A 12949-nucleotide genomic window follows, 5' to 3' on the forward strand; every position below is an offset into this window, starting at 1 on the left:
CCAGTCAGGAGGGGGAAGGAGGGAGGGACGCGAGAATGAAGGCGAGATGGAACAACTCACATGAAACGTTATGGTGAGTACATAACTTCTTTATGTGAAATTGTTCAATCTAGCCGTTCATTCATCACTGATGGGTAGCGTCCCTAGCACCCTGATCGTGGGTGGCTCACAGAAGTACACTCTTCAGAACCATAGAGCCAAATGAAGCCCTGTCCCTGGAGGCCTTTATCCACTTTGTAATGCATTATAAAAGTGTGAGGTTTAGACCATGTGGCTGCTGCACATATGTTGTCCAGAGGTAATTTGGCTTGAAAGGCTGAAGAGGTAGAAACTGCTCTGGTTGAATGAGCCTTTACCTTACTAGATAAGGGCATATTATGACAAGCATATGTGTAGGTGATGCAATCCGACAGCCACTTAGACAGGGTTGTTTTAGCAACTGGTTTATCATTCCTGGCCTCAGAAAAAGACACAAAGAGCTGATCTGATTTCCTAATGTCTTTTGTTCTGTCCAAATAAAATCTAAGTTGTCTATGAACACTGAGTTTGTGTAACATATATTCCAATTTGTTGGTATGATTAGGGAAGAAAACGGGCAACTCAATGACTTGATTAATGTTAATCTCAGAACATACTTTGGGCAGAAAGGATGGATTAGTTCTGAGAGATACTCTGTCCGCATGGAAGACCATATAAGGGGGCTTAATGGATAGGGCTTGGTGCTCTGACACTCCACGGGCTGAAGTGATGGCTACTAAGAAGATAGTTTTCCATGACAGAAATTTTAGTTCACAAGATGATGCAGGCTCAAATGGAGGAAGAATGATACGAGATAACATAAAATTCAAATTCCAGGGGGAATAAGGTGTCTTCACTGGAGGCCTTATGTGAAAGGAACCTTTTAGAAAAGCCTTAGACAATTGGTGAGCCATAATATTCAATCCATCAATTCCTAGAAGGAAATTAGATATAGCAGCTAATTGTACTCGTACTGTAGCTGCCGCTGCTCCTTTGTTGAAGATTAAGGGTCAATGTTGTGGGAAGAAGCCCAAATGGAAAATCTATTCCACTTACTACAATACAATTTTCTAGTGGAAGGTTTATGGGAAGCCAACAAAATCTGACTAGTGTCATGGGAAAGATTATAGAGCCTGACTATGCGGAGAATTGAAGCAGCCAAGCGGTTAGCTTCAGTGTCTGCAAGGATGGATGAAGATCCCCTGACGGATGTGTCAACAAGTCCGGAACCGGGTCCAGGATCCATGGATCTTCCAGAATGTGATGGTAAAGAAATAGAAACCAAATCTGCCGAGGCCAATGAGGGGCTATAAGGATGATCGTCCATCCCAGCAACTTTGCTTTCTGTAAGAATTTGGGTATCAGGGAAATTGGTGGAAATACGTAGAAGAGACCAGGGGACCAATCATGGACAAGAGCATCCCTCTGGGAGTGACCTGGAATGGGAATCGGGGCAAAATAGCTTCTGCATTTGTTGTTGATGTGACTGGCGAACAGGTCACAGGAAGGCTGGCCCCATTTGCAGAAGATCCTGTCTGCAATCTCTTGTTTGAGGGACCATTTGTGGGGCAATAACATTTCTCTGCTCAGTCTGTCCGCTATGACGTTGGATTTGCCCGGGATGTGCGTTGCCAACAGAAAGCGCTGGGATGACAGTGCCCACTGCCATACTACTGAGGGCTTCTCGGCAAAGGAGATAAGACTTGGTCCTGCCTTGTTTGCTCAGATACCAGACCACTGACATGTCTGTTTGCATTGCAATTGTCCCTAGAGGAAGAGAGTCCTGAAAGTATTGCAATGCTAGAAGTACTGCTCTCATCTCCAGGACATTGATATGCAGATGTGATTCTTGATCTGTCCATATGCCTTGGGTAGTCTTTCCCTGAAAAAGCCCCCCCCCCCCTATCAGGGAAGCGTCCGTGGTCACAGTGGCAACTGGAGGGGGGAGCATGAAAGCATGTCCTATTGTGACATGAAGAGACGTCAACCACCACTGAAGATCCTTCTTGCAAGAATTTATCAGGATCATGTGACTCATCGGAAGTTCTTGGTAAGACCATTGCGTGAACAGAAGCCATTGAAGGATTCTCATATGCATCCTTGCTAACGGGATTGCTAAAATAGCTGCCGCCATCAATCCTAGAACTTTCAATACCTCTGCAGCTGGTGCTCTGTTCTTTGATATAAGGGACATGATGTGTTGGCGAAGAATAGAAATTCTTTCTGGCGGAAGGAGAAGAGTGGTGGTTGACGTGTCTAGTTCTGTTCCTATAAAAACGATATGCTGCGATGGCAACGAGGCAGACTTTTCGAAGTTGACTGTAATGCCTAGCCGATCGCAGAGCGGCAGAGTAGCCTCTCTCACTTGAAGAAGTTGATGCCTGGTGGTGGAGGTAAGGAGCCAATTGTCTAGTTACGGAAGCACCTGGAATCCTAGACGCCTCAGGTGAGACGTGACTACTGCCATGCACTTGAACACTCTGGGGGCTGTAGCGAAACCAAAGGACAGAGCTCGGAATTGATAATGATTGGCTCCCAGCTGGAAATGCAGGTGATCCCTGGATGGTCTGGCCATCTTTATGTGGTAGTACACATCCTTGAGATCGATCAAGCACATCCAATTGTCCTACCCCAGAAATGACCATTCGGAACTTCTCTTTTTCTCACAAATTGGTTGAGTCTGCTGAGATCCAAAATGGGTCTCCAGTCCCCTGTTTTCTTTGGAACCAAAAAGAACCTTGAGCAAGTTTTGAATCCTGTCTGGTCTGCTGGGACTAGCTGGATGACTCTCTTTTTTCTAGCAATCTGCGTACCTCTATTGCTGCTTGTACCATGTGACTGGGTGGAACGTCCAGGATTTTTTTTGACGGGAAGAGGCTGGGTGGAGAACGGTATGAAATACCTTCTGGAAAGGATACCTTGTACCCAACTGTCATTTGTTATAATTAGCCAGGCTTTTGGGTACAATGATAAGCGACCCCCGACTGCTTCCAGAATAGGAGAGCCGGGCCTCCCTTCAGGAGTGCTGGTAGGAGTGACCAGAGAAGTGATCTCTGTCACTCTGGTGTTGCAGACCCCCTCTGCCGCGAGGGTGGCGTCTTCCATTGAAACCCCCTCCTCTGCCTCTGGAGGGGGGTTCTCCACGTGTGTCTTGAAAGGCTCACTAGGCTTTCCGGAACCACATCTTTCCTCCCCTCTGACCTTTGGGAAAGGGTCGAGTGGGGGTGGAAAAACAGACTGACGACAGACTAGTCTTTCCTTCTTGCTTACACCTGGTCAAAGTCTCCTTCACCTTTGGCCCAAACAAAGATGAGCTGTCAAATGAGGTATTAGTAAAGGAAGACTTGAAGGGTTCCGCGAAGGAACAGAGTCGCAATTCAGGCATGCCTACGAAGGGCGATTCCTGTACCTGTGGCTCTACTTGAACCATCAGCTGCGTATGATAAGAGAGGCATGGACGAGTTGACTATCGAATTGAAGGTAGAGAGCTGAGTGGCAATCTTGTCAGATACACTCGAAGCTACAGCACCCTCAACAGTATCTCCCACAGCTCCTTAAGGAGATCTCTCTGCAGTCTGGTAAAATGTGTCAAGTAGTTCAGTGATCTGAGTGATAAAGTCGGTAAAATGAACATACGTTTCCCATATCTATCCATGACCCTAGATACTCTGTTAGGAGGATGGATGGATGAGAAAGTCTCAGACATTTCCTTTTTGTTGGCTGCCATGGCATCAACAGGGACTCCCGTGGTCAAAAAGGACTTATCCACAGGGGCTGAAATAAACTTATTAGGCCTCCTAGGAACAGGTTCCATAGATTCTGAAGACTCCCACTCCCTATGAGAGACCAGATCCATAAGCTCATCATAGGGCAGAGATACCCAAGTGGTGGCCGACTCGTCCTCAGTAGGGCTCCTGGACTGCCAATCACCCATCTGCCTAAGAATTTCAAGAATCTCGCCAAAAGAGATGTCCTCAGAGGGGGATCTAGGGGACCCTTCTGATTCATCCAGGTCGGTGTCCGATGTGAGAGACTCCTGGGGAGAGTACAAATGCCTCCTCTTGCATAATCTCTTCCTGGGAACCTCTTCAGGGGGAACTTCTGGAGAGGTCTCAGAAGAGCAGGAGCACACTGTGGGGCTACCTGAGGCTCAGGGTCTCTACGCTTGGGATGACCGGAGGAGACAGAAACTGACACAGGCACTTTAGGGGTAGAAGACGCCAGACCTTGAGATGAGGAAATCTTAGGAGACAGCGCTCGCCTCATGGTTTTGAATGCACCTCGACTCCGATGAGAAGGAATCAACTGCTCCAACGGAGCCGCGAGCTCCTCCTGCACCGAAGCCGTGGGCTCTGAGCCCAAGGTAGGAGCCGAGCTCACCCAAGCCGAGGCCCCGAGCGGAAGAGTCGACACTGACAAGTCGGTGCGGCTATCCTCCCCGGACCTGACCGGAGAGTGTCGGCTCCTAGAGTCCCCGGTCGGTGCCAAGAACGTCCGAGCAGATGGAGCCGACAACACTGGAGCAGATGTCGGCTGCAAGGGATCCACAATCATCAGGTTGGCCTCCTCCGGGCTCCAAAGTCCGGTATGGCTCGGAGGAGGAGCAGATAAGGGTCTTTGGCTACAACAGTTGGGTCTGAGCCGACAGCAATTTAGCTGGGCCTGGTGCCTTTAAGAGTTTCTGAACCAACCGGTCCATATCCAGATCAGATAGGCTGACAGAGGACCTGGAAGGGTGAACGGATGGAGCCAACTGAAGCAATATGGATGGAGGTTTTGCAGCAACCGGTTCCAGAGCAGTGTCCCGGTTCCGAAAAGAACAGACTGTCGGCTCCAAAGGCAGTGGAGCCAAAGTCATCACACTTTCTGAACTTTCCCTTTTTTAGACCTAGAATCAGAGGAAGATTTGGATGATTTACTGGCTCCATCCTGGTCAGACAATGCCTTCAGAAAAGGGGTGTTTGATGATACCCCTATCAATCAACTTCCTCTTCCTTTCTGCTACCACTCTGGTGGAAAAGGAGTGACAGATACTGCAAGACTCTTGCAGGTGCACCTCACCCAAACAGTAAACACATTGCACATGGGCATTCGTGACTGACATTTGCTGTCCGCAGTCTGGGCATTTTTTAAACCCAGACTTTGGATGTTGGACTTTTTCTTCAGACATTTCCACAACTGAAACACACTATTTAACTATGAGCTATTTTATCTAACTAACTCACACAAACACACACAGCCCAAAAGGGGCAACTGACAACTATATAAATATAAACAGGATTAGAAATCCAATAACAATAGTCCCAACAGGGAACACTGACTAATAACTAAAAAAAGGGATCCTAAGGCCAAAGGGCCGAAGGCAAAGGTAGATTATACTGAGGAAAGGGGTATGAACACAGAAAGACAACCATCTACTAGCTAGTAAAATCTATTATTAAAAATAGATCAAGGATATATAAAAATTGAAAAATATAACTTGCTGAAAGTTGAAAAACTCCCAATAAAGTCTCGAGCAAAGCTAGAAACCAAGAGATCCATGCCGTGGCAAACTAGATCTGAGGTAATTCCAGCAGTGCATTGTGGGATAAGGGGTGGGGTCTCGAGTTACTGGAGAACTTTGAGCTTGCTAGTCGGCTGTGTTGGAGCCGAGGATTGGCTCCGAACCCATCAGTGATGAATGAATGGCGAGATTAAACAACTTCACATTAAATGATACAGCAAGTAGCTGCAGAATGTCAAGGCTAGCCGCCTGGTGGTGTGACTTGGTCACTGTTGATGTGACACCCCACATACAAAATGGGTAAAGGGGGTCGATGCCAATGTGGATGTCACACAGACAGATTAGTAGACTGTTAAGAGTGTATTCACCGTCACAGTCATAAATGAAGGGATTTCCTGTCATGAAAGCCCTTGGCAGGCCCGACTACGAGAGAATTTTCTACTCTTTCTGAAGCTGGCAGATGTCCTGACTGAAGTCAAGACATTTGGGTATAAAGGGAATCAAGTGGCAGCATAACCTCAGTACTTTCTTGCCCCCAACACATAGTAGCCCCCAAGCAGGTCCCTAAGGTCAAGGCCCAAAGTTCAGAAAGTCCAGAGTATGTACAGAGGATATGTACAGAGGAGGAAAGAACAACCTGGAACTAGAGAGGAGAATAACCACCCCAATCCAATGGGGCAAAGAGGAGAAGGAAGGGAGGGAAAGAATACCAAAAGTGAATATACTCAAACTTCAACATGTATGGTAAGTGTCTGCAACTATACTACATCCTTTGTATCTCACTGTTGATGTCATAACTGATGGGATGACTCCCAAATCTGAAAGGAGGGTTGGTAGAAAGATTAAGGAGAGGAAAGGTTGCTTTGCAAGATGGCTGTGGCAAACCCCACTATGGACTTGGAGAAGGTTGGAAGGTAATAATGTTTGGTGAAGGGATGCACCGAGGACCAAGTAGCAGCTTCCAAAATGTCCTTAGTGACCATCCCTTTTAGAAAAGCAGTAGATGTAGCAGTAGCACTAGTGCAGTGAGACCTAACATGGTCTGTAGTCTTCTTTCCATGACAGCTGTAGTAAAACAAGATACGGTGGGAGATCCAATTGAAGACTGACTGTTTAGAAACTGGCCTTCCCTCTGAGCTACAGGCAAGGCCACAAAATACTGGTCAGACTTCCTGAAATTCTTCATTCTGTCCACGTAGTAATGCAGTTGCCTACGCACATCCTAAGTATAGATGATTCTTTCCCCCGTGTTTTGAGGGTTAGGAGAGAAGGTAGGCATGTAGATTTAGTCTGATTTAAAGAGATCTCTGTAACCACTTTAGGCATAAAGGAACGGTTGGTCAAAACAAAAAGACTCTGGTTAGAAAGTGATGAAAGGCTCCATACACAAAGGGCTTGAAGCTTTGAAACCCTTTAGGCTGAAGTAATGGCCAGCAGGAAGGCTGTCTTCCAGGTTCACAGGAGCACAGAAAGTCACTAGGCTATTGGCCCTGAGGCCCTTATAAGCCTAGGCAAGTCAGCACGTGCGACCCCTGTCCAGCAGGGACACAGGTGGAATCCCAGGGGTGTATTTTCTATTTCTCATCCAGTTATCCAGGTTGCACTTAAAAAGGAATAATGAGGTATTCTGCTTGACGTGGGGAGGGAGTCTATTCCACAAATGGGGGAGTCTCTGGGTCACAAATCTGTCCTGCCAACAAGTCCTACTGATGTCACAGACCAAGGTGAGGTCGCATGTGCGGGTTACTTGAGTGGAGCTTGACTTCTGGATATGCAGCAGTTCCATCAAGGCGGGGTCTGAGATTGCTTTGTATGCCAGTCAGAGGTCAGCTCTGAGGAGTCTGTATAAAACTGAGTAGAGGGACAGTGCTTTTAGCCTGTCTGTGCAGGGTACATGTTTGAGCCCTTGGACTCTCCTAGAGAGGAACTGCTGTGGTCTTTCCAGATGCTGCATGTGCTTTGCGAGGTACATTCCGAAAGGGGCATTGTAATCAATTAATGGGCCTTATAAGGGAAGAATACAGGAATGTTATAACCTCCTTGACCCTGGATGAGATACCCTTACTTATGAGGTGGGCCATGTAGAAAGCTTTCTGTACAACGGAAGCAACATGGTGGTCAAAAGTCAGGTTGCTGTCAACCTGGATGCCCAAATCCCTCATGACTGACTGCGTGCTTAGGATGTTGTTATTAATGTGATAATTTGTGGGGACATCACTCTCACCAAGGGGATAATGATGCATTTTTTGGTATTTAGGTTGAAGCCATGTTTCTGGCACCCGTCATTTGTTTGGGTGAGACCCTCTTGAAGGATGTCCACATCACTAGGGAAATTGATGACAGTGCCCAGCTTGCTGTCATCTGCAAAACTGGTCAGCCACAGCCCACTGATTTTGGCCTGCATCTCAGAAAAGTATATCCCAAATAACAGAGGCCCCAAGATCAACCTCTGGGGTACGCCGCTCGTTACGGGTCTACTGCTTGAGGTGGCTTCCCCTATTTTGACTAGGTGGGTTCTATCAGTGAGCCAGTTTGCTACCCATCTGGTAACATATGGATTAATGCCTAGTTGAGAGAGTTTATCTCTTATACCAGAGTGGTGAATAGTGTTGAAGGCTTTTGCCAGGTCAAGGTAGGCATTGTGCACAGTCTTCATCTCGTCCATAGCTTTGGTGACCGTCTCAAAGAAATCGACCAAATTTAGCAGACATGACCTCCCCTTGATGAAGCCAAACTGTGTGGGATCTAGTGTTTGGAGGTTGCCAATGTCCTTATTAATGAGGTCCATGATTGTCCATAATAATCTGCTCCATGGCCTAGCAGATCAGGCTAGTTAGGCCGATGGGTCTATAATTTCCCGGATTGGTGGACGCTCCACCTTTGTGCAAAGGGATGACAGTGGCTGTCCTCCACTCAGCTGGGATGAAGCTGGTACACAGGTTTTGGTTGAATAGGATGCCTAATGGGGCTGCAAGTTCCTGCCTGAGATCATGAAGAATGTTATCAGGTCCCATGGAGGCTGTATTTTTTGCCTTTGAGACAGCAGTGATGACCTGTTCCTTAGAGATAAGGAGAGGGGGGCAGATATTAGGAATGTCTTGATTTGCTGATGAGGGGGGACAGAGGGGTGAAGTTTTTGCTGAATCTGTCAGCCAGCAGGTTGGCTATTATCTACGGCATTTGTATATATGGTGTCCTTGACCACCAGTTCTAAGCAGATCTGGGTGATCCTTTGAGACTGCGGACATATGTGAAGAAGACCTTATGAATGGCTGTAGTACATGTGGCCAATTTGAACTCAAAGTTTGCTTTGGAGGATTCCACTTGTGCTCTTATTTGCTTGGTCAGGCTAAGGAGAGACCGCTTCCAATTGGGCACCTGCTCCTTCGTGGTCCTGGACAGCAAATTTAGAGTTTATTTATTGCAGGTGTCCACCAGAGAAGTTTACTCTTCCTTGCGGAGGATGATTTTATCCTGTCTGGTATTCCTGACTCCATGCATCTACATAAATGGTTGTATAGTACTTTGGTGCCAGTTTCTACAGAGGGGGAGGGGGCTGTGAAGCTGTTTATACCATCCCTCAGGAGGTTGTAATCAGCTTTGGAGACGTTTTTTTTGTTTGACCCTAGCTAGAGGGGAGGGAAGGGTGAGATGGTGACTTTGGAAATTACTGCTTTATGGTCGGATCTTACCAGGGAGGATGATACTGCAGGGATGCCGCAGTGGTTATTCATGTTGGTTAACATCAAGTCCAAAATATTATCACCTCTTGTGGGAGTATCCACTAGCAGTTCCAAGGTGTTTGCATTGAAACAAATTGAGGAATCTCTGGGCATTTGTGCTCTGGAATGAGTAGCTATTCCAGTCTATATTTGGGTAGTTAAAGTCAACCAAGATCAGAGTAAAGGGTTGAATCTTGATAGATTCAAAGAGGTCCAGATAGACGGAGTGGGCATCTTGAGTCAAATTTGGGGGCCTGTAGCTAGCTATGATTTGAATATGGGTCTTGTCAATGGTTAACTGCACCTGCAGTGTCTCATGTGCGTCATACTGTATGTCTTCTATATATATTGATACACCTCCTTTGGCTTTGCTGCCCACAGTCTGGGGTCTGAATGTAAGAAAGGATGAGTAACCAGGTAAGGCTGGGGTGCTCTCTGTGGCTTTGAACCAGGTTTCTGTGACTGCACAAATGTCGGCATCTTCCAGGGTTATGAATGCTTGCAATGAGTGCAGTTTTATGTTTAGACTCCTAGCGTCTAGCAGCATGACCTTTAATTTGTGTTTTGTTGAAATTTTTATGTTGGTAGTTTTGACCTCATCACTTTTCCTAAAAAAGGCACTATGGCAGAGGCAAGAGCCTTTGCCAGAAGCCTGAAGCCCAAGTGAGATAGTTGCAGGCCATCTCTGGCAAAGCATCGTGGTCCGTCAATCATATCTTCCCAGGCTGTCAGGTACTGAATCACCCTGGAAACTAAGTCAATTGTTAAAGTCAATCATTTTTTGTTTGCACTGAGGCATAATTCTGGGTGAGGGTAGAATGCTGCTTAAGGGTAGGGACATACCTGCCTGGGACATGTATTCAGTGAGCTCAATCATGTCGCTCCTCATATAGTCCAGGGAGGTACGTTTCAAGTCATTCACGCCAACATGGACTATGACAAAGTCATAACAGTACCTGCTGTTGACAGACTTGAGTGTGTGTGAGATATGGTGGATTCTGGCCCCTGACAAAACTAACCGTGACTTTCTCCTTATCCAGCCTGGTGAGAGACATATGTGTGTGTCTCACAATGGAGTCTCCTATGACTAATATGATGGGTTTATGGTTAAGCCTTAGTGGCTGAGACACAGGTGTGTGGACTATGCATGGTATGTGGTGTAGAGGATTGTGGAGTTTGCGTCGGTTTTTGCCTCGGAAGTCTCTTTTGGTTAGGTATGTTTTTGTTGAGAACTTCTGCATATGTGGGTGTGTATTGTGTAGGTGTGGGTGGTGTCTGAGGTGTATTGATTGTGTTGACAACCTGCTCAGTGCCAGATATATTGGCTTGTGAGGGAGAGAGCATAGACTCGAGGTTTCTAATGTAATTGCATCTCTCAAATTGTGTTCCTAGGTGGTAGTAGTAGATGATTGTCCGTGTACATGAGGCATTTGCTACACTGTCTCAGGATGCCCATATCAACCAGACTGGCAGGAGAAACTGTAGGAAATTGTCCATCCATATTTGTCAGAATCTGAGGGAGAGAGGCCAGGGAGAGCCAAGGGGTAGACCTAAAGCCCAAGTGCTTAAATCAAAACTAAGAGGCTTCGAATGACACTTACAATTTAAAGAGGCTATACACAAGCAGTAATAAATGCAGCAGAAAAGATGTAACAGAACAAGCAGCAGTAAAAGCAAGATGAAGTAATAGAGTAGGAGGAGGCAACACAAATACAGTAAAAGAGCTGAATAAACTATTCTGTTAGTAAAGTGGAAAGGGAGAGAAGAGGAACAGAAGATAATTCAGGGTTGGAAATGTAATGTCTGCAGATGCAGCTGGCTTGAAAGGCAGGAGACTGAGCTTCTCCAGAATTAAAGTGAGATCCCACGGGGAACAGGTGGTTTCCTCAGGGGTCTAATGTGGATAACCCCTCTCAGGAACCACTTTATGACAGGATGGGAGAAGAGAGGATGCTGAATAGGCAGATAAGCTAAAATTGCTGAAGCGTAAACTTTAATAATGGAATAAAAAAGTCCTTTGATAAAACATCCTGAGAAGTATGAAAAGACCAGAAGCATCTGAGCTTGCAGAGGGTTCTTTCCCTTTTGTCTGTACCATATACTGAATCTCTTCCATTTGAGGGAGTAATATTTTCTTGTGTTAGGTCTCCTTGCTTCTTTTAGAATGTCCAAGACCTGTTTGTTGAGAGGTGCCCTCTGCCAGGGGGTCAAGGTATCACCCAAGCTGTCAATTTGAGTCTCTTCAGGTTGGGGTATATGATTTTTCCCTTGTTCTATGTTAACAGATCCACTCGCTGGGTCCGCAAAGTATAGTTGTGTATACTTACTATAAATGTAGATGTTCGAGTGTATTCACTGTTGCAGTCATCACATTTGGGTTATCACTGCCAGGGTAGCCCTCAGTCGGCCAGAATACCAGAGGCTTATTATTTCTGCGTCGGTTGCCATCGCTCCAGAACTGACGTCAGGTCGTCAGTGGTATAAAATAAGGCAGCAGACACCATTACATCAGATTTTCTTGCCCTAACTGTCAGGAGCCCCCAAGAGGGAGCTAGGTTATGGTGGAAGAACGCCACCAGTAGAAAGTAAATACCAAAAGTTCCTTGTAAGGAGAGAGAGAGAGAGAGAGAGAGACACAGAGACAAGGGGGATGGAGGGAGGAAAACCAGGACTGCATGCAACAGTGAATACACACGAACATCTACATTTATGGTAAGTGTACACAACTGTACTATGTTCTTTGTGTTTCACTGTTGCAGTCATCACACTTGGGTTGATTCCCAAAGCAGAAGAAAAGGGTGGAGGCAGTCAAGAAGACAGGGGGCTGGAAGGATACCCTGCAAGAATGCGGTGGCAAAGCCTGCCCTGGATGTGGAGAAGATAGGCAGGTGGTAATGCTTGGTGAAGGTATGAATAGATGTCCATGTTGCAGCCTCCAGGATGTCCCTGGTGGGGACTCCTCTGAGGAAAGCTGCAGAGGTGGGGATTGCTCTAATGTGTCCTATCCCCTTGGGGGGAGGTTTCCAGTGTTGCTTGTAGCACAAATGGATGCAGTGTGCTATCCGTTTGGAAATGGTTTGTTTGGATATGGCCTTGCTCTCTGCTCCTGCAGCAAAGCTGACTAACAATTGATTAGTCTTTCTAAATGATTTAGTCCGGTCTAGGTAGAATCTGAGCTGCCTGTGCACATCTAGAGAGTGCAGAATCATTTCCCCTTGTTATGAGGGTTAGGGAAAAAGGTGGGTAAATGAATGGATTGGTTGAGAGTCACACTGGACACCACTTTTGGCATGAAGGATGGGTTAGTCCTGAGGGAGACCCTGTCAGCATGGAAAATGATAAACGGTTCTACAGCCATTAGCGTGTGTAGCTTGGGTACTCTTCTTGCTGAAGTGATGGCCAAAAGCAAGGCTGTCTTCCATGACAGAAACTTTAACTTTGCTAAAGCTGATGGTTCAAAGGGGGGCAGGGTGAGCTTTTCCAACAGAAAATTTAGATCCCAAGCTGGGGTAGGTGCTCTTCTGGGTGGCCTCAAGTTGCTAGTCCCTCTTAGGAATTGTTTGATGAGAGGGCGTGAGAAAAAAGGTTGCTCAGTACTGAAATGAGCAGAGGCATGAATTTTAATAGAAGAAAAGGACAAACTTCTGTGTAGTAGGTCAGCAAGGTAATCCAGGATGAGAGGTAGGGAGGGCTGTGCCATCCCGGC

At 46.4% G+C, this 12949-nt stretch overlaps 1 protein-coding gene across 1 annotated transcript in view; it reads right to left on the reverse strand.

The window, feature by feature from the left end:
- The window catches only part of JADE2 (jade family PHD finger 2), a 1051451-nt gene that overhangs the window by 774008 nt on the left and 264494 nt on the right, over positions 1–12949 (reverse strand). The gene's annotated exons all lie outside the window — the stretch shown is intronic.

This window comes from Protopterus annectens, chromosome 4.part0 (genome assembly GCF_019279795.1).
Source record: "Protopterus annectens isolate FY-2018-M chromosome 4.part0, PAN1.0, whole genome shotgun sequence".
Lineage (NCBI taxonomy): Eukaryota > Metazoa > Chordata > Ceratodontiformes > Protopteridae > Protopterus > Protopterus annectens.